Here is a 25,099-nt window from a genome sequence, read left to right on the forward strand (position 1 = left end):
ATTTCTTGCCTTCTCATCTGATCCTTCACCTTATATTCTTTCTTTTGTTTTTTGGCACATTCAATTGCTGCCTGACTTTTATTTACTTCTGGTTTGATTTCCAATTGATTTGTCTCCTATGAAGGTAAACGAGTGTCCTATAAAGGATATACAGTGTAAAGTAGACCATGTCTAGATGGTTGTTCTATTCTGTTTTTTTTTCTCACCATAACAAGCCAGTTTCTAACTGGGTTAGGGCCCATTCCACTAGGGTTTGTCGTCCGTGACCTTCTGGAATTGACGGGACACTAGAAGTATTCTAGAGGCAGTAACTTGGTCCTATGTACACACTTTTACAAAGCATTATGAACTGGATTGTTTTTTAGATCCAGAGAAATCTTTGTTAGGACCATTGTCCAAGGGTCTGGGATTCTTAATTTCTTTCTCCAAACCTTTTGTTTCTAAGCGGTGGTAGTCTACCCAAATAGCTTGGGCTACTGCAACAGTGATCTAATGTATTACAGTTATGTAACCAAATTTACCATAACAGTAGATATTCTAACAGGTCATTGTCACAGCAGTCATTGCCCCTCTCCAGTCCCCCTTCTGCAGTTGTTTTTATTGCTAGAGGGAGGTCATATATACCCTTGTGTATATAGTTATTCTTATTTTGTTTTGAAGCATGTTTCCCTTTCAGGGCTATTGGGCAACAAAGCTCAAAAGCTTTTGGTGCTCTGACTGCCCTTTACATGGAACTGTGCTCCAAGCTCCTGGTAGTTAGAGTACGGGGGTGGAATGCACCCTTAAGCTTTGAAAAGCTGCCTGGTTGGTCGTCCTTGGATGGATATAACCAAATAGGTTAGGCTTCTGCAATGGTGATCAGCAGAACACCTATTGTTATGTTAAGCTTTATCACACAACTGTACTTTATATCCTTCACAGGGATAATACCAATTTTGGGAAAAAAAGTAGCCAGACCAATTCCTTGAAAAACCCCATTGTCATGTTTAGTGTTACAGTGACCTCTCAAACAGACACTGTTAAGTATTTTGCACAACTGTATTTTGTTTGCTTGCAGGATCAACATTGCAATAATTGGAGTTGCTCAGAGTATACTTCAGCAGCCCTCACTTAATGACACCTCTGTCATTGATATGCTCCGGTAGAAATTTTAAATGCTTTCAGATATCGCTCTGTTTTCTCATTTACAGCAAGTTCACTGACATTAGTTTTTTCTGTAGGACCACTTTAAGATGGCAGGGATGTTTTCTGATTGTGTCTGTGTTGTCTTTTTAATAATTCTGTTATGTATTTGTTTTGGTGGATTGTTTGGATCTATGTATCACTAATTTGCTAATGAACTTTAAAGTGAAACTTTTCCTGATTGTTTTTATACCTTTTGGAAATTGCTGTATTTACTGCCAGAAATTTAGTAAGTTGGCTGTTATCTAACTTTTGATTTTGTACTTGCAGTTGGAAAACTGATCATCTTATCTGGCTGTCTGCAAAGTATTTTTAAACATTTTGCAATTGAGAAAAATATGTTAATTACATCAGTGAGTGATTTTAATTTTGATTTGTTACTTGAAAACTTAAGGTTATACTTCAGTGACCCGGATTTTAGTGCCCAGTGTGCATTTTTATTCATCCTGTATGTCCATGAGAAGGATTATGATTATTTTGTAGACCCTGTTGTCATCTGGCACTCCTCCTATTTCTTATATGCCTTACTTGCATTTGCCCCCTTCCTTAACAAGATAAGCATTCTCTGCAGTCCTTGTGAAATGTTTTCAGTTCTTGATGTCCTCCTGCTTTGTGATTAATGGACTGTTTTCCAAATTTTATTAGCAGTAGTTTGCTGTGTAAAATTTCAAACTTTTCCATTATATTTTGCCTGCTAGGTCTTCCTTATGTATAATCGCTATTGCAAATAAAGTTCAAGTCCCCACCCATTAAATATTATTCCCTACTGAAAGCTGATTGTGTCGTCCAAGAAGTTTTTAAGCACAATTGTAGCAGTTTCTGATTGAATTTGAATATATGCCAGTAGCATCTTAATTGACACCACAGATCTACAATTATTGCATATTTTTCCCTCATTTATCACTGTTGGAGCCCTTCTAGCAGTCATTTTTGTTACAACACTTTTATTTAGTCCCGGATATTCTGCTGAATGTTCATCCTGAAATCCCATTTTTAAATTTACACAGTCATTTTTCTCTAAATGTGTCCCTTTCAGCATTGCTATTTGCATTCTATATTGTGTAATATAATTCAGTACTGTTTGTTTTTGTGTATACCTGTAAGGCCATTTACATTCCATGGTAAAATGAACAGAGTAGCTATTATAATAGAGAATTAATGCTCAAACCTATTATATGTAACAGCTTTTTTGAATGTGTATTTCCAACTTTTGGCTTGTGTACACACAGTCATGTTTGGCTGACCATTCTTTTAAGCAGTTGTCACATTTTTAAGCCTTTTTGCTTCAGTGAAAACTTACAAAAAAAAACAAATTTGAGTTCTTTTCAGAACTACCCAATCCCCTTTTAACTTAAACACGCAAAACTGTATACATTTTCAACAAATGAAGTGTAACCCTTCATATGGGAGCTGTTACTCCAAATTGATGGCTACACTCTCAGGCACCTCCTAGTCTAAGATAAAGGTTATCCATGCTAAAGTGCAAATTACAGCCTGTATTCTCGTTTAGACTGATAGCTATCTGTACTCCCCCTCCTTGATGTGAAAAACAGTTTGCATACTTTTTCTTTTGGACAGCATCAACTTTTAGCCCTAAAAAAAACAGAGTGACTTCCTTCAAATAATTAAACTATATTCTACACTATTCTTCTAAGTACTTTTAAGTATTAAGACTGCTGGTAACATTCATCAGAGCCATAGCTGAAAATTTTGATCTTAAATGAAGGCAATACATCATTATCTGACAAAGTAACAAATCAGCAGTGGTTGCGTTGTCGCCTCCCAGCAACAGGTTCTCCATTTTGATTCTCGGTGGGATGCCTTCTTTGCAGAGTCTGCATGTTCTCCCTCCATTTATGTGGGTTTCCTCCGGGTGCTCTGGTTTCCTCCCATGTTACAAAGACATGTGTCTGGAGCATTTCTCCCTGGGCCTCCATTGAAAATTGGCTGCGTTACAAGTTGGACTTTCCTGGTAAACAAATGTTAAATAAATAAATAAATCTATCATTTCATAGTTGGCATGGATACACTATAGGGCTTTGTATAAATGTTACCCATGAGCAAAACCCAGGGGTGTTTGTGGTATACCCATTCTTGTGGGCACAAAAGTATGCATAGCATTGACCATGCTAGCTACAGAGACCTTCCAGGGATGTATGGGGGATATGTCAGTTTTATTGCAGACCTCTGCCTTGTGAATTCTTAACCATTTCCTCCACATTATGCTACAAAATGTGTTGGGGAAAATTCCCAAGGACACTAATGGAGAGAAACTACCACCACGGTTGCATTCTTCCCTGATGTCCTAGAAGTCATAGATTGTACCCATGCTGTCATTAAGGCCACAGAAGTTTTTCTGGGACACAGATATGTAAATAAGCAGTACTGCTGCATGAACTACCAAGTAGTTTTTAATGCCCAGGGCATTATCTGCAGTGTGCACTGCAAGAGTAGTTAATATGACTTTCACATTACTCTACCATCCATTGTATACAATTATTTTCCTGCAAGGAAGCTTACCACAGGGTAATTTCATTCATAGATAGGTGAGCGCACAGGAAATGGCCTTACACATACAGGTAGCATGCATGCTGACAGCAGGTCATATATAATGTATCTTGTGTGTTGTAAGTTATGCTGAATATGCCCTTGAGCCATGCATGATGCCCTCCATTTGCAACCCAAAAGTAATAGCACTGTGATATACAAGATGGCCCATGTTGAAACCAGCAACACTATGGACAGAGATGTTGTATTTTAACAGGTAGAGTCCACTGCTTAGATATCACCAGTGGAGCCTTGCAATATAATCAATAGATACACAGCAAAATATTTATAGTGCATGCTAAGTAATATGTTTTTGTGAAAATAGGGAATACATCCAGACAACAACAAGCCAGGACATGCTGTAAGACAGCAGCAGAAGCAAGGCAAGTAGGAGATGCAGGTGAAGACAGTGGAGGAGTGGAACCACAGCTGAGGCTGTATTGGGTACATTACACTACAGTGCTGACAAAGTAGTGGAGTCTGGTCGACAACTTATGGGCCATTACTTGGAGAACACAGAATAATATGGTGCATACTGTGACACAGACTGTGCAGTGCAGTCCATGACGTGGTCTCACTATGTGCAAGACCTCAACAATCTCACATAAGATAGGGGGTGGGCAGGGCACAGCCATTATCATTTGCACAGTTTTGGGCCACAGTGAAAACTGACTTGACATTGCAATGTGGGGAAGGGTCTTGAGCGCTGAATGTAGTAGCCTCATACTGAGGGGGATTGTTGGGTTTCTGGAATAACATCATCTGTGGAGGGGGGGTTACGGTGCAACTATGATTGTTGTCAAAATGCATTGTGCTGGCTAATCATGTTGGGATTTAATCCATCTTATGAAAGGGATGGAGTTGAACTATGGGACCTTGCTGGGCCACCCTAAATAGACACCCCAAGGATAAAGCTTGATGAATGTCTGTACTCACTATCATGGGTGCTATACCATGTGCCAGCAACTGACAGTGATGCTGCACCTGCAACAGTCTCTGTCCTGTTATATAGGATAATCAGTAACATCCACCTTATGTCTAGCCCTCCCATGATGAGCAGGGGCACACTGAGTAGCAGCTGTAATTTTGTTGGATGGATCCATGTATGGAGGCAATATTCATCACTATTGATCTCAGTGGCATCATTTTATTGTGTCTCTTCTCCAGCAAACTGCACAGATGGTGCATGTCTTAACTTAAACCACAGAGCACACTTACCAGCTCCACAGTGCTGTGCTTAATCACCTGCTTTGTGGTGGTGGTTGCTTCCTGTAGTATTAACTGCAGGATGTCTGTATGGGATGCCAGGGTGATGGGATTTTCTGTTCTTCCTACACAGCGATTTCAAGGAACACCTGCTGGGTGCAATGTTCTTCATCTCACATTGCTGCAGTCCTTACACTTGGGTAGTCCGCTGTCCTCGGTCGGCCCGAATATCAAAGTATAAGGCTGACGTCGGTCAAGGCGCATTTGACTGACATCAGGACGTCAGGGTACAAATGCGCATGACCGACGTCATATCCTCAGTCTTTTTTGCTGCATGGTCCGATGCAGAAGCAGCGTTGCAAGTGCCGGTTGGCGTTCTGAAATTTTTCGAATTCGGAGTTTCAGACCGAGTCAAAGTTGGCTAAGTACCCCGTTGGGGAATATTTTAGTTTTTTCTTGCCTCAGTGGTTTACCGGATGTCAGAAAAAGTGAATAACTGTATTTCTTGTGGGAAACAGATACCGCATAGAGATTATCATACTTTGTGTATTCCTTGTTTAGGGCCTGAGCACGACGTTGTTGGGTGTCGCTCTTGTGCTAGATTCAATAAGCGCACTATAAAGAGAAGGTTAGATTGTGCCAGGTTAGTCTTTGGGAAGTGGTGTAATTATAAAATGCCGTCGGATGCTCCGACGCCCGCTTCTTCGAAGAAGCGCAAGGACAAAGCTACTAAGCCTAGGCTAGAAGAACCGTCCGTTCCGGACGCCGGTTCTTTAGAGGTGTCTGTGGAGCCGGTGGTTCCGCCGGAGGTTTCTTTGGAGTCCCAGGGAGAGACTTTGTTATTGCAGGATGTGGCCTCTCAGGAGGCAGGTCAGGCCGAAGGGGCTTCTCAGGTTACTGTACTCCCCTCCCTTCCTAGGGTGGTTAGGCCCTCTCCTTCTGTTTCCAAGGCTTCTCCCAGAGGCAGGCCAGGTTTAGCTTCAGTTGGTGTCACCCCTAGTTCTTCAGGAACTGTGCCCAAGAAGCATATGCTTAAAATGGCAGAAGATTTGATTACTTTGATTAGAGGTTCTTTGCCCCCTCCTGATAAGAGACCAAGGGTGGAACCTGAGCTAGGAAGTTTTGAGCAGGTTTCGGATGTTTCAGAGTCTTCAGCTGAAGACTTGCAGGAGTATTCTCCTTATTCTGATTCTGATGTGGATGATTCTACTCCTTCTGCTTCTCCTCCTGAGGATTTTTCTTTTTCAGAGACTCTTCATTCCATGAGGGAGCATTTTAAGTGGGAAGGTCAGGACTTCTCTGATTCCAGGAAAAGGCTTAGGGAATTTTTGTTTTTACCCCAGCATAGGCCTTTGGCTATTCCTCCTGTTCTGGATGTGGTGGAAGATGTTTTTGCAGAGGCTTCTCTTAATCCTGATTCTTTGCCTCCTGCTCCTGTTAAACCGGATAGGTATTACAGGGTGCCTGAAGCTCATAAGTATCTTTTAAGAGTCCTAGGGCAGACCCAGAAACTGTTAGTCAGGGGCCTAAAGGTGTTAAGGCTTCTGTTGTCAAAAATCCGGTTCCTCCAGATAAAGAGGCCAGAGCTTTGGATAGATGGGGAAAGAAAGTTTATACTTCTTCCACCCTTGCTATGAGGGCTTTGAATTGCCAGTTTCACATGTTGAAATACCAAAACTATCTCCTTTCACAATTGAAGTCTAAGGTAGATGCTCTGGAAGGTATTGAGTGTAAAGAGTTACAAGATTTAGTACATGTTTCTGAACAGGTGGGTAAGCATTCTTTGCAATGTGGTTTTGATGCTGCACAGGCCTTGTCTAGGGTGGCTGCCACTGGGTCAGTTCTTCGCAGGCACGCCTGGCTGAGGGATCAGAATTTATCTGACCATGTTAAGACAAGGATTTTAGATGCTCCTTTACAATCTGATGTGTTGTTTGGTTCTCCTGTGGAGGCAGTCTTAAAGAAAATGGAAGACAAGGCTAAGTCTATGCAGACTGTTAAAGATTTTTTGCAGGTTCAGCCTCCGAAGTTTATTAGGAATTGGCCTACCAAGGGGTGGACGTATCCTTCTTATGATTCCCAGTCTAGGGGTAGGTCTAGACGTGGTAGGGGCAGAGCTCAGGGCTCTTTCAGGCCTAGAACAGGGAGTTCACCTGCACAGTCTTCGAGTGAGGGCAGGGGTCAGTCCTTTCGTAAACAGACCCAATGACCTACCATTTTAGCTGCCAGAGCCTTCTCGTCTGGCAGCACCTTTGGGAGGACGGTTGGCACTTTTCAAGGAAAATTGGAGTTTGATTACCCAAGACAAATGGGTATTGGATATCATACACCACGGTTACAGGTTTTATTTCCATACCTTGCCTCCTTTCAAAGGCATGCCAGACGTTCCTCCTCAACAAAGAATAGAGGCTCACAAACAAATTTCTCTGTTACTTCAAATAGGGGCCATACAGCTGGTCCCTATGCCAGAAGTGGGCCTAGGATTTTATTCTCGCCTGTTCCTAGTACCAAAGAAAGGGAACACGTGGAGACCAATTTTGGATTTATCTACCCTCAACACTTATCTGGACATTCCCAAGTTCAAAATGTTGACATTACAACAGCTTTTACCTCTGCTGGGCAAAGATCATTGGATGGTAACTTTGGATCTCAAGGAGGCTTACCTTCATGTTCCTATCAGACTGAATTGCAGGAAGTATCTGCGTTTTCGAGCTGGGACTTTTCATTATCAGTTCTCTGCATTGCCCTTTGGCTTATCTACTGCGCCCAGAGTGTTCACGAAAGTTCTGGCTCCAGTGATAGCTTTCCTCAGGCTAAAAGGAATACAGATCTATCCTTATTTGGACGATTGCCTGATTCTGGCTCAAGGAAGGGACAAGCTTCTTCATCATTTGGAATATGTGATAGCAGTGCTAAGATGCCTGGGGTATTCTGTGAACGAAATAAAGTCCAGTCTAGTACCCTCTCAGGACATGTGCTTTCTGGGTGTAAGACTGAATACAGCATCCCAGATGGCCTTTTTGACCCCGGACAAACAAAAGAATCTTTCCCTTTACTTTCATTAATTGTCTCATCAGTCCAGGCTGACTGCAAGGACAGTCCTTCAAGCCTTGGGGTTCATGGCATCTTGTATTCTGGTGCTTCCCAATGCCAAACTGCATATGAGGAAGTTACAATGGTATCTCAAAAATGTATGGACACAGCACTGCCAGGATCTGGACACTGTCATTCAAATAATACCTTGCATTCAAAAGGAATTGTTGTGGTGGGCTCAGGAATGTCACCTAAACAAGGGACTCTCTGTGACCCGGCCAGAGGCGAGTCAGATTCTAACGACAGATGCCTCAGACAAAGCTTGGGGAGCTCATCTGAATGGAAAGTGGATACAAGACAAGTGGCCTGCCAGACTACAACATCTACATATCAACTTGAAGGAGATGTTAGCAGTCCAGTTTGCTTTAATAGCTTTCAAGGATTTACTTCTTCCGGGGCAGGTGTTGATTCTAACAGACAACACTACTGTCATGTGGTACATCAACAAGCAAGGGGGAACACATTCTTATCCTCTATGCAGGCAAGCAATGATTTTGTGGGAGACTGCTCTCAGTTTACAGCTAAATCTTCAGGCAAGGTTTCTGCCGGGAGCACAGAACTCCTTAGCAGATGTGTTGAGCAGACGAATTATGGATCCCCACGAGTGGAAATTGGATCCTCATGTATTTCAGAAATTGACAGTGTCATGGGGAACTCCAGACATAGATCTGTTTGCTTCTCCACTAAACCACCAGCTGCCAAAGTTTTGCACGAAAAGGTTTCATCCCACAGCTTGGAAAGTGGATGCTCTTTCTTTCAATTGGAGCAATCTTCATGTGTATGCCTTTCCACCTCTGCCTCTCCTCCCAAAGGTACTACTAAAGGCCAGACAGGACAAGCCAAGGATGATTTTGATAGCTCCAGATTGGCCTCGACAGCATTGGTACCCATTACTGAGAAGCCTGGTACGGGAGCCTCCATGGCCTTTGCCTTCGATTCCACACCTGTTGTCTCAGGAGGTCAGTCATTTGCTCAATGTCAAGCTTTACTCTCTTCACCTAACAGCCTGGCATATTCTGTTTTGAACCATAGTGGGTCTCAACTTCCACAGCAAGTTTTGAATGTTATTTTGGAAGCTAGAAGGCCTAGTACAAGGAAAGTGTACGCAGATAAATGGAAGAGATTTTTATTTTGGAATGCAGCAAAGGATTTGGATGTTTCTGAGCCTAATTTAAGTGTGGCTCTTCAATATCTTACTGAGTTACTGGACAAAGGTTTGTCCTTCTCTTCTATTAAGGTTCATGCTGCAGCAATTTCGGCTCACTATGATTGTGACCCACCATTGTTTTCTCATCCTTTGTTCAAGCAATTTCTTAGAGGGGCAAAGAATATAAGACCCCACGAGAGCTCCTACTCCTGCTTGGGATCTCAATTTTGTGTTGGAGAAACTCACTCTACAACCTTTTGAGCCTGCAGCTACTACCGAGTTGAAATATTTATCATGGAAGACTGCTTTTTGTTGGCCATTACCTCTGCAAGAAGGGTTTCTGAGTTGCAGGCCCTTATGGCGGTTGAGCCTTTCTTAATTTTCCATAAGGATAGGGTATCTTTACGCACTAATCCTTCCTTTATGCCTAAAGTGGTTTCTAGTGTGGCTTTAAACCAAACTATTCATTTGCCTACTTTTTATGCAAATCCCCAAAATAAAGGGGAAAAGATTTTGCACACTTTAGATGTACACAGGCAGTTGCGATATTATTTGGACAGAACTAAAGGGTTCAGGCAGTCTCAGCAGTTATTTGTTTCTTTTGCTTTGAGTTCTCAGGGCAAGCCTGTGTCAAAACAAACTATTTCTAAGTGGATTGGGTTTTGCATTGCTTTCTGTTATTCCCATCATGGCAAGGAGATTCCAGATGGGATTAGGCCTCATTCCACTAGGGCTACTGCCACTTCGACAGCTTTTTTGTGGGGGGTGGCAACTAAGGATATTTTGGAGGCAGCTACTTGGAGTTCAGTGCATACTTTTTCTAGGCATTATCACCTACCACTTTATTCTAAATCTAGGGCAGGTTTTGCCACTGCTGTTTTGCAGGGCATTTTGGCAGCTCCTGCTTCCTTATAGTTTGTCCATCCTCCCTTACCTCTGCTTTGGGATTCTACCCAAGTGTAAGGACTGCAGCAATGTGAGATGAAGAACATAGTACAGTTTTGTACCTACCATAAATGTAGATGTTCGAAGATCCACATTGCTGCAGTCCAATTTACCCTCCCTCCTTCCCCTCTGTAGTTAGAGGCGGTTGTGTGGGTTGGGTTGTCAATATGGGGTATATTGTATATATTGTATATATTGTACATATTTTTAGTGCTAGGATGGTTGGTTGTTTGTTTGCTGTCTTTTGGTTTTGACCTTTCTTTTTAGGGTCTTCTGACATCTGGGGCAAGAAAAGACTGAGGATATGACGTCGGTCATGCGCATTTGTACCCTGACGTCCTGATGTCAGTCAAATGCGCCTTGACCGACGTCAGCCTTATACTTTGATATTCGGGCCGACCGAGGACAGCGGACTACCCAAGTGTAAGGACTGCAGCAATGTGGATCTTCGAACATCTACATTTATGGTAGGTACAAAACTGTACTTTATGATGGCCTCAGTAAAAAGGTTAGTGCCTGGTTCTCACATGTCAAGGTGAACCTGGTAGCTTGGCACAGGTGCTGTTTGAGAGACGGACTGTATTTTTTGGTCCATTTATCTCTTGCTGCCTATCCTTACCAGTGCTTCAGCTGTTTTACAGCTGCTGAAGAGTGTCATTTAATTATGGTTGACTGCCACAGAAAAGGCAGAAGTACTTCTCCGGGCAGCAAAGTGTGTACGTGTAGAGCTGCAGTGCTGTTCATGTCATATATGTCATTTTTTCCCATTCACTCTCACATGTGTGTGTCCAGCTGAGTCAGAGGAGGTAGTGCAACCTCATTCACCACAATGTCTGACAGCTGCTGTGACTGCCACTAGGTCTCAGGGGCGTTTTATATCTTCCTTTGAGGAGGGGAGAATGAGTCTTCTCTGAAGGTAACATGGGAGGTTCCTTGTTGTCTTCCATTTCAGCCTGTCAGGAAGGGAGCGAAGGCTCCTATTCTGAAGGTGGTAAGGGTGCGTTGGCAGCTGAATACCTGTATGGGCAACACAGAGCATATTCTGGAGTGACTTGGTGAGTTGCTTACAGGCCCTGGCCTTGTTGGCCTCTGGTGGCACAACTAGCCCATGATGTCATTCATCTGGTGTGTAGTGCTTGGGTATGTTGTCTTCTGGGACAGTGTGGTAGTCAACCATGCTGACAGCCCACTTTGATCTTTAACAGTGTATGTTGTGTAGTCCAGTCTCGCCTACATTCTTACCTGTGGGTTCGGAGCAGAATGTCGGCTCCGACTCCGCCAAAACTTTTCTAGCTCAAAGTCTTTCTATTGACTGGGCTAAGATGGTATCCCATGCTGCACTGCTCTATATCCCAGATCTCGTTTGCCGCTCGTGTAGCTCGGACGTGGTCTCACTCTTGGCTGTGGCTAAGTACCCTTTTTTCTTCATTATTAGAGAATTGGTTGCGAACAAAAAGCTATTTTAATAGCTATTGTCTGTTCTGGTCTTGTATGGTGAAAAAGTTTGTGTTTGATCGTTTTTTCTGTGGTATCCCACTAGCTGTTCCAATGGGCTAGGCACATTTCAGTTAGAGGACCTAGTCTGTCCCTTGCTTCCTTGTGTTTTTTCTTTTACAGGTCTAAAACCATTTAAATTAGAGGTTTTAGTTTTCCCCTCCTGTGTTGTGCCAAAGGATCGTTTTAGTTAGAGATCTGGAGGTTCTCGTTTGTGGTAGTGTTTTTCCCGCCTTGTGACTGTTTTACTGTTGGTACTTTTGTCAGTTATTGTTGTCTTTGGTGCTTTGTTGTACTAACTATGTCCAAAGATTCTAAGGAGCACAAGCCCTCGGGCTTCAAGAAATGCTCTAGGTGCAGCTATAAGATGTCCATTGCCGACGGACATTCTGTCTGTTTGTGTTGTCTGGGAGCAGTCCATCTCCAGGAGTCATGCAGTTTGTCATGTGTTTAGTCTGAGAGTTTTTCAGGAAAGGAAGAATAAGTTGATTTTGAAGGGACTTCTGAAACCCTCCTTCGAGGAGGGTCTGGAAACTGCTTCCAGCTCCAAGACAAAATCTTCGAAATCAAAAAAGAGATCTCCGGCTCCATCAGTCTCCTCGGAACCACCGGAGAAAATAGCAAAGTCTGCTTTGACATCCTCTGCTCCATTGTCCTCGGGGCCGCAGGAAGCGTCTGTGGTTATGGAACCGGCATCGGCTCCAATCATTTTGGAACCTATTCAGAGCCGATCGCCTAGCATTAGGCTAGCATCACCTCCTCGCAGGTCCCCTTCACAGAGGAGGTCTCGATCTCCCTCTCTATCCTCTAAATCCTCCAGGACCTTATCAGATGTGGACGTCGATAGAGTGGTGCAGAGACTCCTTCAGTCACCGGTTTTGGCAAAATTGTTCTTGGCTCTGACCCAGTCGGCTCCGAAGCCCATCCTTCAACCTGCTTTGATACTTCCTCCTCCGAGCGTATCTCAGCTTTCGGAGCCGGAGTGCTTGGCTCCGTGTGATGTCCCTAGGTCGGTTCCGACAGCCCCTCCTGGCTTATCGGTGCCGACGTCAGCTCCGACCTCGTCGGTGCCGTCCATGGGAATCAGGACTCAGGATTCTTTGGTCGAACTCTCGGTGCTTCGGCGCGGGTAAGTCTGACTCCTGTCATGGTTTTGGAGGCTGGTCGCTCCTCAGACTCAGGGGGACCGGCCTTCGAGGCCATGCAGAGTGTGCTGGCCAGGTCATCAGCGTCATCATGCTGGTCACTCACTCTGTCCCCTACTTCACCAGTGCAGGTCTCTGATCGCCATCTATCTCTAGACAGCGGAGCCCCAAGGCCTCAGGGTACCCCCATGAGTGGTCCCCACATTTCTGAGGCCCCTCAGAGTCCTTGTCTGAGGGGCCACCCAGAAAGAAGACGTGCAAGAGAAAGCACATAGATTCCCAGGATGAGTCTTTCACATCAGACACCGACCTCGAAAAGTCGGAGGGGTCCCCAAAGTCATCCTCTGAGGATGTTTCTTTCTCTGACATCCTAGAGATTTTGAAACAAAGAGGTGACTGGCCATCCAAAAGCCCCCTCCGAGGAGGAGTCAGTCTTCCTGAAGGCCTTTGGTACTCAGCTTTCCACCTCCTGGGTAACTCCACCCTTCGAGCTTCTGGATTTGGTCTGTCGGAGGGTGTGGGAGACCCCTGACTCTATGGAACCAGTCCCCATGAGACCCAATAAATTTTTGTCTGCTCCTCCTGGTAAGGAATTTCTGTCCGAGGGAGTCCCTGTGAATGCCATGGTGGTGGCAGCGGCCACTCAGAAGGAATTAGCCAAGACTTCTTCCACTGTCCATCCTCTTAACAAGGAGTCTAGGACCATGGACCGGTACGGGAAGCGTACCCTTTCTTCAGTGACCTTTACCTTACGGTCGCTGAATTATTTATCTCACTTTACACGGCTCCAGAGAAATCTCCTCAAGGAGCTTGGTGATACTCTCACGGGTAACGTTTCTGAGGCGGTGACCCAGACGGTTAATGCTCAGATGTCTACCCTCATTTCCATTGTTAACTCCTTCACGAGGCTGATCTCATATGCAGCCGATGGAGCGAGTAGGGCAACGAGTTCAGGAGTTGCTCTTAGGAGACAGTCCTGGATGTGCCTTTGTCATTTCGCGGAGGCCTTCAAGTCTTCATTCACCGACATCCCTTTCGATGGTTCCTCTTTGTTCGGAACCAAGGTGAAAGACACCCTCACCAGGTGCGAGCAGGAGGGAGAAACTCTGTCTGCTGTAGGAGTCCATTTGTCCCTTCCCTCTAGGCCTTATCCCAAGGCCCAGAGGGGTGGCAAAATGTGGTTCAAGAAATCACAGAGGTTTTTTCCTGGTGTACAAGGTGAGCTCCCCTCCAGAGGCAGAGGAGGGGGTGGTTATTCAGGGAGATGCCACCCTAGAGGCAGAGGAGGCCCCAGCAACTCCGGGAGACTGCTATTCCTTTTGTGGTTCTCCCTACCGCCGCTCCTGATGGGAGGCCCGACTGTGCGTTTCCAGAGCTAGTCGGGGGTCAAATCTCGTTATACCCGGAGGCCTGGCAACACATCACCCAGGACCAGTGGGTTATACGAATAATTTCCGGAGAATATGTCATCCCCTTCACGTCAGATCCCCCTCCAATCAAGAAAATCCCAGATGTTCCACCCAGTCAAAGGGATTACGCAGCTTCAGAAGTTTCAAAGCTGCTAGAAAAAGGAGCCATCCATCATGTCTCCTCAGACCAGATCGGATTAGGGACTTACTCAAGATTCTTTTTGGTGCCAAAAAGGACAGGGGACCTGAGACCCATATTAGATCTCAGCCAGTTGAACACCCACATGCAAAAGTCCATGTTCCGAATGGTCACATTGCAGTCTATTCTCCCATTGTTGGGAAAAGAAGTGTGGATCTGCTCCATTGACCTCAAGGATGCTTACTACCACATCAAGATGGACAGGGCATCCAGAAGTCACCTACGCTTCCGGCTGGGGGCCAGTCATTTTCAGTTTCGAGCCCTGCCCTTTGGTTGCACCACAGCCCCAGGGTGTTTACCAAATGCATGGCAGTGGTGACTGCTCACTTGAGATGTCAAGGATTCCAAGTGTTTCCATATCTGGACGACTGGCTCCTTACTGCCACTACCAGGCATCTACTAATTCAGACCAGGAATGCTACTATAAACCTATGTCAACAGCTGGGCATCACATTGAACTGGGAAATATCTGCCTTGTTGCCCTCACAGCTTGTCACTTTTATAGGCGCAGAACTGGACACCACCCGCATGTGGGCATTTCTACCACTGGAAAGAATCAGAGTCCTACAACAACAAGTTCATGCCTTGCTTCCCCTGAGAAGAGCAAAGGCAAGATGGGTCCTCCAACTATTAGGGACCATGGCTGCGATGATTATGTTAGTCCCTCTGGCAAGGTTACATATGAAACTCCTTCAGTGGCTACTTTTTGCCCAGTGGTCTCTCCAACGTCTTCCACTTACTTACCCTATTCTACTCATGGACAGGTGCACCGACAACCTGAATGCAGGAAAGCCCTTCGGTCCTGCATCCCCGATTGCCACGGTGACCACGGATGTCTCCCAGATGGGGTGGGGGTGGGGGGGGGCATTATCTAGGCAGGACAGTCCAAGGCATGTGGCAAGAGCATGTGATGCATCTGCATATCAGTGTCCTGGAGATGACAGCTGTGTTACTAGAGTTGCAAGCACTTCAGAGCTTTCTTCCTCTCGGGACTATTGCAGTCCACTCAGACAATATGTCAGTGGTGTGGTATTTGAACAAGCAGGGAGGAACCAAGTTCTAACCCCTTTGCAGAGAGGCCATGTGAGTGTGGCAGTGGGCAGTGTCTTCCCAATGTTTTCTGGTGGCAACGTACATTCCGGGGAAGTCCAATGTGATCGCAGACAGGCTAAGCAGAGCTATTCTGATGCCTTACGAATGGTCCCTGAACTGTCAAGTTACGGAACAGCTCTTCCACAGGTGGGGTCAGCCTTGCTGCAACCTCTTTGCCAGCTCCCTCAATGCCAAATGCAGCAGCTACTTCACGTTGATCCCCCCTCAGGGGGAGTCACCCAGGGAAGCTCTAGTCCACGATTGGCCCTCCGGTCTACTATATGCCTTCCCTCCGGTTCCCTTGCTGTCAAAGGTTATTCAGAAAGCGCAAGCCTTGGGAAGCAGAATGATTCTGATTGCTCCACACTGGCCTCGTCAAATTTGTTTCCCCTTTCTCCACCCCTGTCTCATGGATGCTCATTGGATTCTGGACCCACAACCAGACTTACTGACACACATGTCAGGGCAGCTCCATCCCTCTCTTCGGACCCTCCGGTTGACAGGCTGGCTACTCCACTTCCGTCATTAGTTAGGCTTCATCATTTTTCACTGGAGGTGGTTCATATTTTATCTTCCTCTCATAAGCCCTCCACCAGGAAGATTTACTACAGTAAATGGAAGAGGTTTTCAGTCTGGGCTCATACCCAAAAGATTGACCCTTACACGGCTCCAATTTCATCAGTACTGGAGTTCTTGTCGATACTCTTTAACCAGGGTTTAGCGGCCGCAACCATTAAAATCCAGTTGGCGGTGATTTCTATCTTTCATGTCGCAAATGAACCGAGTCTGATGGTTCATAGACTCTGTAAGGCTTTTCTGAAGGGCACTCTGTTACTTTGTCCTCCAGTATCGGAACCTGTCATGCCTTGGGATTTAAACTTTGTTCTACAGGCTCTTACTTCATCCCCTTTTGAGCCTGCAGCCACTTGTGATTTAAAATTCTTCACTTGGAAGACTGTCTTTTTAGTAGCCATCACGTCAGCCAGACACGTTTCAGAGCTTCAAGCCTTATCATTCAAACCCCCTTATTTGATTTTTCATAAGGTCAGGGTTTCTCTCTGACTCAACCCTTCCTTTCTTCCCAAAGTGGCGTCAATCAGTAATCTTAATCAATCTATTGAGTTGCTAGTGTTTTTCCCCCAATTCTCAAACAAGGCAGAATTAAAATTTCATCAGTTGGATGTACACAGACGATTACGTTTTTATCTACACAGAACCAAAGACCTCAGAAAATGTGATCAGTTGTTTGTTTCCTTTTTGGAAAACAGAATTGGGTCTCCTGTCTCCAACGTCACGCTGTCCAGGTGGATCTCCAGTTGCATTTCTTTCATTTATTCCTCAGGGGGTAAAGTTTTACCGTTCCCGGTGAAGGCTCACACTACTCGGTCTGTATCTACATCTACAGCCTATCAGGCCAAATTGTCTATGGATGATATTTGTGCTGCGCTACTTGGGCATCTCCTCACACCTTTGTTACTCATTACAAGTTGGATGTGGTATCTAGGGGCAGGTCTTCCTTTGGTTCCACAGTGCTCAGGAGTATTTTCCACTGAGCCTCCCAGGATTTAGGTGCTAGGGACACTGTCCCATGGGTAAGAATGTAGGCGAGATTGGACTACATAACATAAAGAATTTATGTACTCACCATAACGTTCGATGTATGTAGTCCATCTCGCCTCACATTCTTACTTACCCCCCCTCCTTCCCCCTTCCTGGAGGATCTGGAGATTAGGTCTGGTTTCAGAGCTCCCTTCATTCTTGATTTGTTCTTCCTTCCTTGGGTGTTGTTATGCATGGAGAATGAGTGCTGGTGTTCACAGCAAACTAGATCTGGGGATATAGAGCAGTGCAGCATGGGATTACCATCTTAGCCCAGCCAATAGAAAGACTTCGAGCTAGAAGAGTTTTGGCCGAGTCGGAGCCGACATTCAGCTCCGAACCCACGGGTAACAATGTGAGGCGAGATGGACTACATACATCGAAAGTTATGGTGAGTACATAACTTCTTGTTTTCCTCCCTTCTCTGCAATCATCCATACCTTGCTCATTGCCCAGATTTTCCAATCTCCCCTGTGCCAATATATAGCCATCCACTGTCAACCTAACCATTTGTGTACGTGTTACCCAGTGTCTCTCTACACCATCTCCCCTTCTCCTTACATCCCATGAAAAGCCATTCCTCATTACCTTTCTCATCTATCCTTTACCTTTTACTAATGTAAATAGGATTAATCTTTCCCCAACTGATCTGCTCCATATTGTTCTTTTCCTTTGCTTGCTGTACTTCCTTTTCCACCTATTTTCCTACACATTTATCTGGTGAATCAGGATGGCTACTTTGGTGTGCAACATTGCTTTTCCTATTGGGTACTGTGCTGTACACTACTATGGTGTTCTACTTTTTTCTGTGTTGTACAGGCTCTCCACTGGCAGCCTTATGGAGATGAGCATACTTCTGGCATGACGAGATGGATTTGTTAAGATGTCAATCATGTCACCTATGTGCACTGTGGTAGTTTGGCATCTCTGGTATGCTACTGCAGCTATGAGCTTGTCTGTAGGCACTACCTATCTGGTTTATTATTTTGTCTTTCACTCAGTATGCTGGTACTATCCATTTTCTTTTATATCCCTAATTACTAAAAAAAAAAAAACAACCAAAATCAGCACCTGAGAGGGACAAAGGGAACACTTCCTCACAATAAAAACAGGATACGATGTAAAGGAAATACAACCAATAATGTTTGCAAACTGATCATTAGTTAATTAATCCAAACATTTAAAGAAAGAGTCTAAAATGCAATAAAATCACATTCTACATAAAAATCAGTCACCATTAGTAAACTTTAGTCTTCTTCCTTTCAAGAAACAATATTGACATGTTTGTTAGCTTATGCTCCAGTTCTGGTGCCTATTACATAGGGATGACCAGTAGGAGTCTAGAAGCCAGAATAAAAGAATACCTTTATGCTATAAAATCTAAGGATGAGACCAATGCTTTGTTTAAACATTCTTGGTCTTGTGATAATGTTAAAAAGTTTCTCTTTACTGTTATTGAGGTAGTTCCCCTAAATTTAAGAGGGGGATATTTTAGGAACAGAGTAGAACTAAGGGAAACATTGTAGCAAATTAGGCTGGGGGCTGATAAGGCATCTGGCCTTAACAAGAATGTCAATATTAAGTATTTCATGAAAGGAAGAAGACTAAAGTTTACTAATGGTGACTGATTTGTATGTAGAATGTGATTGTATTTCATTTTAGACTATTTCTTTAAATGTTTGGATTAATTAACTATTAATCAGTTCGTGAACGTTATTGGTTGCATTTCCTTTATATGGTATCTTGTTTTAGTTGAACTGTTATGAAGAAGTCCTTGCTTGGATGAAAGCGGAAAATAAAATTGTTATTATGCTAAAATCTTGCCATATTGGGGGAAGTGTTTCCTCTGTCCCTCTCAGGTGCTGATTTTGGTGGTTTTTGGGTTTTTTAATTGTTACCATCGTCAGTTGGGGCTGTTTTTATTGCTATATCCCTAATAAGCTTTTGGATGCTTTGTGCAGTGATTCCCCTCAGTATTAGCACTACTCAGGCATTTTGCACACCTCTTTTAATCTCTGAGGATGAAAGCAGTTTTTTTAGTTAGAAAATTCAAAGATAACATTTGTGAATGTTGCTTGTTAACATTAAACAATGAAGTGATCATGCAGCTGTACAACTTAATGAATCCACTTACAGAAAAAAACTTCACAGCAAACAGACAAATCTCAGAGTGGTACAGAGTTTAAGGGAGTTATTTATATAATTACAGATATTAGATATACTACCATAAATAAAAATAGTCTTACATTCCTCAGTACAAGACAGCTTAACCAGTGGTTTCTTGTTCAGAATCAAGGAAAGCCTAATTTAACATCTATCAAGTGGCACATGAACACATTCATGATTTGTGAAGAAAGTTGTTCTGGTATCAGTTCAGAAAGTGAGAGAAGTCACACTAGAAATAGACAGTTTTAAACCTATCGGGCTGACCATCATTGTGTGTGTAAAATTATTAAGAGGTCGTTATGGAGCTTATTGAGAATGATGCAAGGAACCTGTGTTTGTTAAATGTAGAATAGGTTGTGTTTGTTAAAATGAGAGCTTGCTTTTTGAATATTGTGCAGCTGTTTGAAAATGTAACCGCAACACCGGGAGGACATTAACAGCGCATGCTGCGTATTGACCTTGCTAAGGTATCTGACACTGTTCCACGGTGGAGGGGAGTACAACTGACAGATATAAGATATTAAATTTTAGTCCATATGTAGTCCACTGGGTCAAACATTGGGCTAAGCAGCAGGACATGAGTTAGGCTAGTGGGTTATCTACTAGTCTGTCCCAGCTGATGGCCTCTTATGTCCCAGTAGACTTTGTACTGTAGCCATTTATTTTTGAACTATTCTGTTCACTTATACAAATGAGATGTAGGCTGTAGATAACCAAATATGTTGATTGTAAATTAGGTGGCGTATTTACTTCAGTAAAAGATATGCCAGGATTTTCCAATATGGTACATAAAAGTTTGTTGTCTGGTACAGTAAGAATAACTTCACCTTTAATAATATAACATTGTGGAAAGTGGCAAAACAAGAACATAATTTATAATACCAAATAAACCGTCAAACCATTTTTTAAAAAAAGTAGTCATTCATGATTATAAGGCACATTGTAGCCATTTAAATGATGTTAAAGCACATTAGGAGTAGAGCAGAATGGTGCAGCTGTTTAGTATCTACTTCATAATACTTGGTTATCCATCTTCTTTCTTGGCTAGAATATTTTCCAGTCCTGGTTCACATTAGTCTGGAAGTTTCTCTTGTAAATATCCTGATATTGAGCTAATTGAGTTAGGGAATGTGGCAAATGCAAAATCTTGTAATTTAGTACATGTTTTCAGCAAGCTGCTAAAAGAGAATTGTATAGACAGCTTGAACCAGTCTGTTGTTAGCTGCCAGGTGATCATCGCATGTGCCATCAGTCATCACCTTAGTGCACAACTTGTCCCTGTCATGCAGTTTGAGCCACCATGGCTCAACTGAGTACCACAGCTTACACAAGGATGGTTAGATGCTGGAAGCTGGATGGCAGTAAATCATTTTCTGGACGATTGCCTTGGACTAGATGATTTTTTATTCTCTGCAGTAGTCAGAGATCTCTCTAAAAAGTCCTCTCTTTTGTTTAGAGAGAGGGAAGGGGAGAAAGAGGTCTTCTGCAGATTTACTTTGGGCTGGATGACATGTACTCTTTACACTAGTCAGAAATATCTCAAAAGGGCTTTGATTTTGTCTAGTGTCTGCCACATCAGATAGTCCCATCAGGCTCTTAGAAATGGTTACCAGGGTACTTTCCCAAGTCTGTTTGGCCACTTCTTTTTTCCTGAATGTGAATAGCTGGCTTGATTGTGTTGAGAATAAAGTGGGGTCAAGTTAGAGGCATTAACTCCTGTTAAGTCCATTTCAGGAGTTCTTTAATCTGAGCTATCCAGATTTTATGGGCCTGTTTGAAGTTGCCTCCCAACTATGTGAAGTGGAGGCCCTGGCAGTTAAGACTGGTTTTATTTCGGTGGAATGTTTCAGGTCTAGTTATTGATCATATTTTCAGGATTTATGCAAAGCATGGCATGTTTCTTTCTCCTTTAAGGAGGATTTAATAACTGTGATCCTTAAACATTCTCGGGCTACTTCAGTTAATTATTGCCCTTTCTTTAATCTTCCCATTTTAGGCATTACGAAAGGTTTACTATACAATTTGAATTACTCCTTTGTCTCTCTCTTTTAGATCCATCTCTGTCTGGCTTTAGGACTTGCTATAGTACTGTGACAGGTTTACTTATGGTAGTTCTCTTACTGGTTAAGAGATCAGTGATTATATTAATTCTTGGTTCTTTAAGATCTTCAAGCATTTGACACAGAGTCATGTTGATCCTTTGTATTGTAAGTGGACTTAACTGTTACTTATTCTTCACAGTGCTGAACTGCTTCCTCTTTTACTCCTCAGGTAACATGCAGTGGGTGGTTTGTGGTGTCCAACCTTCATTTTGTCCTTTGATTTGCACAGCCACCTGTGTAGCTTAATTCTGTGTGTGCTGTTAGTCACTTTGTAGGTAGCTCTATTAAGAGATGTTTAGAAGCAGGGTCTGCAGTATCAGATTTCTGTATACTTCTTGAATGCATGTCAGTTTGCGATTCCATTAAAAAGCTGTTTAGAATATATCGTAAACTGGATGAAAGAGTAGTCATTGGCTTTAAATGCAGATAAGACCAAGAATCAAGTCTAATGATGCCATGAAAAAACTATCTTTAGGTCGAGCCTTAATGTGTAGTAGCCACCAGTTGGAGTTTGGTTCAAGGACTCATAGTGTGGATATAATTTTAGATAGAAGGCTAGCACCCTGTTACTAAGTGTTAGGTATTGTTAAATTCTTGTGCTTCCATCTGAAGATTATTTAAAACATACAACACATTATTCCAACTGAAGACAATCTTTTAGTGATCCATTAAATACTTAAAAAACAGGGACTAGCCTATTATAATGATGTTTAACTGTCGCTATTTGATTCTGAGCTTAAGCAACTGCAGTTAGTGAAGAATTCTAGAGCAGAGTTGTTTGATTTTATTTTAACTTCACTCTGTGTTGGATCCTAATTAAGTCTTGAATAACTTTCCGCTTCCTATTCATGACGTATTTACCCTAGCCCTAAGCAGCCTGGTTCCTAGTAATCTTGCTACTAGCCTTGAATCTTGTAGTTTGTGTTCTTTTGCATATTTGGATTTCCTTTGTGAAGTGCCCCACTTCATTGGCATAGGGAGTGCCCATCAGTGGATGGTTTCATTGGATCTCTAAAGTCGCTCCTCTTTTCAGCACTGTTTACCTCATAGCTGCCTGAGTGAGCATGTAACATTTTGCTTAGTGACTTGCATTCAAATTATAACTGTTTAAACTAAACTTTTTTTAATCCTTAATTACATTTTGTGGGCCACATTTTCTGATTTACATGATGCAAAGACTTTTGAAACTGTACACCTTAAATTTTGGAACAGGTACAGATCTGAAGGATAGAGGTTAAAGGGAATAACTGGTGATCTGCAAATGCTTTGTGTTTCAGTACATTTTAATAGAATGAGACTTCCACCCTTTTTCTGTTTTATACCACTTTGCATATGTCCAGCTTGGCTTCTTTTCCATCTTTTCTTTGACTGACTGCCCGTAGATGCTGTTCGCTTTAAAAATGGATTAATGAGAAATGGAAAATGTATGTCTAGATGAATCATGGAGATCTCATTTTTTTTCAGTTTATACTTAAATACTGACAGAGGAAAGAACTCAAGTTTTCTGTTTATCTTCCAGGTCTTTTGGTGTAAAGGGATAAAGCCTGAAGTACAACTCAGGTGACTTGAGTTCAGTTAGTCGTTTGGACACTTGTTGGAGCTGGCATGGTGGGAGGGGAAAAGTGAAGTGGTGCAGCTGGCTCATCTTTCTTTTTGGGGGTGGGGGTGGTGAGTGGGATGCATGTCCAAGGCACATGGCCCTGTAGTAGAATCCACAGTGGAAGTGAATCCTTATACTGTACAGGAATGCTGGATTCAGGAGGAGGTGATTTACAGACTCTTGCTGATGCCCTTTGCATACTAAATCCTGGAGCACATTAGTGAGCATTCACAGAGGGATTTAAAAAAAGTGAAATCTTTCAACCTTCACAGATGATTGTACCATTCTCTACTGCTCAGCTGTCACCCCTACAAAGACAAATTGGCTTTAGAGCTCTCTTTTCTCAGGGGAATGAATAAACTGATAGAGTGAGTGGAGGGGGGGCTTGAAGATCACAATGGCATGAGTGAAAGTGATCAAAACAAAAACATTTATCTGTCCTCAGTATTTTTATATGTAAACATTAATTTGCAAGGTTTGTAAAACCGCACTGTGCGACACATCTAGGATATCTGGATTTGGTAACATGACCAACTGGTTGATTTAGTAGTGGCCCTTGTTATTCTATGCCCAGCAATTTTACTTCAGGTTTTAACTTCCAGGGCTATACTATACAGTGCTAACTTAGTCTACTGTGCATGTCTACTCCTCTTTGTGTTCTAGCATATTGTGCTACTGGCATGTTTTCTCTTGTGTAGCTTCCATCAGGTCAGGACGTGGCATCCTTTTACTCCAGAGGAAAAAAAAATTCTGCAGACGCTCTGACCTCTTTAGCTTTCTGTCCTGCCCTTGCCCCGGTAAACAAAAGAAAGAAAGAAGGGTCTTATGGGTCACAACTATTCTAAATAACATTCATCTTCACTATTCTTTTAATTTTCTTAACCCTTTCCATATTATGAACTTTTCTCCCCGTCCGTCTTTTGGACTTCATCTGTCCCCAACCCTATTCCTTCACACCTATCTGCTTGATAAACTCTCTAATTGATCTTTCTATTACATACTCTTCTTCCTTTATTCAAGCTATTAAATTTAGTGTTGCAAAAGATCAGTTTATTATGTGTATGTAGTTTTTATATACTATAATGTTAAATCTTTGTTGGGTGTTACTTCTGCTGTTCTTGTTGCTTGTTGTAACAGGCTGTTGACTTCCATTAATAATGAACATGACAGTAAGTGATTGTATGTGTAATGTACTTTGTCATTTTATCTTATGTTGTATTTGCCATGTTGTTCAGATTGTGGCTGAAAATGGTCCTTGGTCCGGTCCACCCACGTGGTTAATAGATTGAGAGTAAGTAAAACATACAGTCTAGAAAGGAAATTTGTAAAAAAAAAAAAAAAAAAATACCAGCTTGAAATGTTAAGGTTCACAGAACTGCTTTCTGCTGATCTGCAGCATTGTAACATTTTGGCTTATTTCTAGCCCTAAGAGTCTCTTGCTATTTTGTAAACAAATTAAAATGCATTTATTAGTTACTTTTTTTATGCTTTCAGACATAATTATATAATTTTAGCACATTTATATAGCCAAGATAAAATGTCTTAATAAAAAATATTTGTTAGACTCTTCTCTGTTCCCCTATACTGACAGTGCCCTTTCAAGGTAATGTTGGTTAATTAAGCAATAACCCACGTCTGGGTGTGGGTAATGCTAGATTTACCCATGGTTGGTGTGGTTTGGTCACGAGGGCGAAGCCATACCCAGACCTGGGTTATTGCTGTTATACAATGGCATTATTTAAAACAAAAAAAGTATGCTTTCCTTAAATAATGCCTTTGTATAATACCTACGTAGTGCCCTTCCGTGGTTTTCCGCTATCCTGGGATTTATGCAGTAGATCAGAGCTGTGTAGAGGAAGCAACGGAGGAAAGGAAGATATTTGTTGCTTTTTTAAAGCTGTTTCACTATGTTAAACAAGTTTAACATAGCAAGATATCTTTAAAAAAAGCAACGGAGGAAGGAAGATGTCCATTCTCTTTTTTAAAGCTATCTTGCTACGTTAAATGAGTTTAACGTAGTGAGATATCTTTAAAAAATGCAACGGAGAAAGTGAGATCTCCGTTGCTTTTTTTTTTAAGATATCTTGCTATGTTAAATGTATAACATAGCGAGATTATAGCAATGGATATCTTCTGTTCTCCGTTGCTACCTAACACAAACAAAAAAAAAATC

General features: G+C 42.6%; 1 protein-coding gene across 1 annotated transcript in view; it reads left to right on the forward strand.

Annotated features, from left to right (window-relative positions):
- NCS1 (neuronal calcium sensor 1) overlaps positions 1-25,099 on the forward strand; it is a 1,842,585-nt gene that overhangs the window by 174,925 nt on the left and 1,642,561 nt on the right. The window lies entirely within an intron of this gene.

The sequence above is a fragment of the Protopterus annectens genome, chromosome 16.part0, assembly GCF_019279795.1.
Source record: "Protopterus annectens isolate FY-2018-M chromosome 16.part0, PAN1.0, whole genome shotgun sequence".
Taxonomy (NCBI): Eukaryota; Metazoa; Chordata; order Ceratodontiformes; family Protopteridae; genus Protopterus; species Protopterus annectens.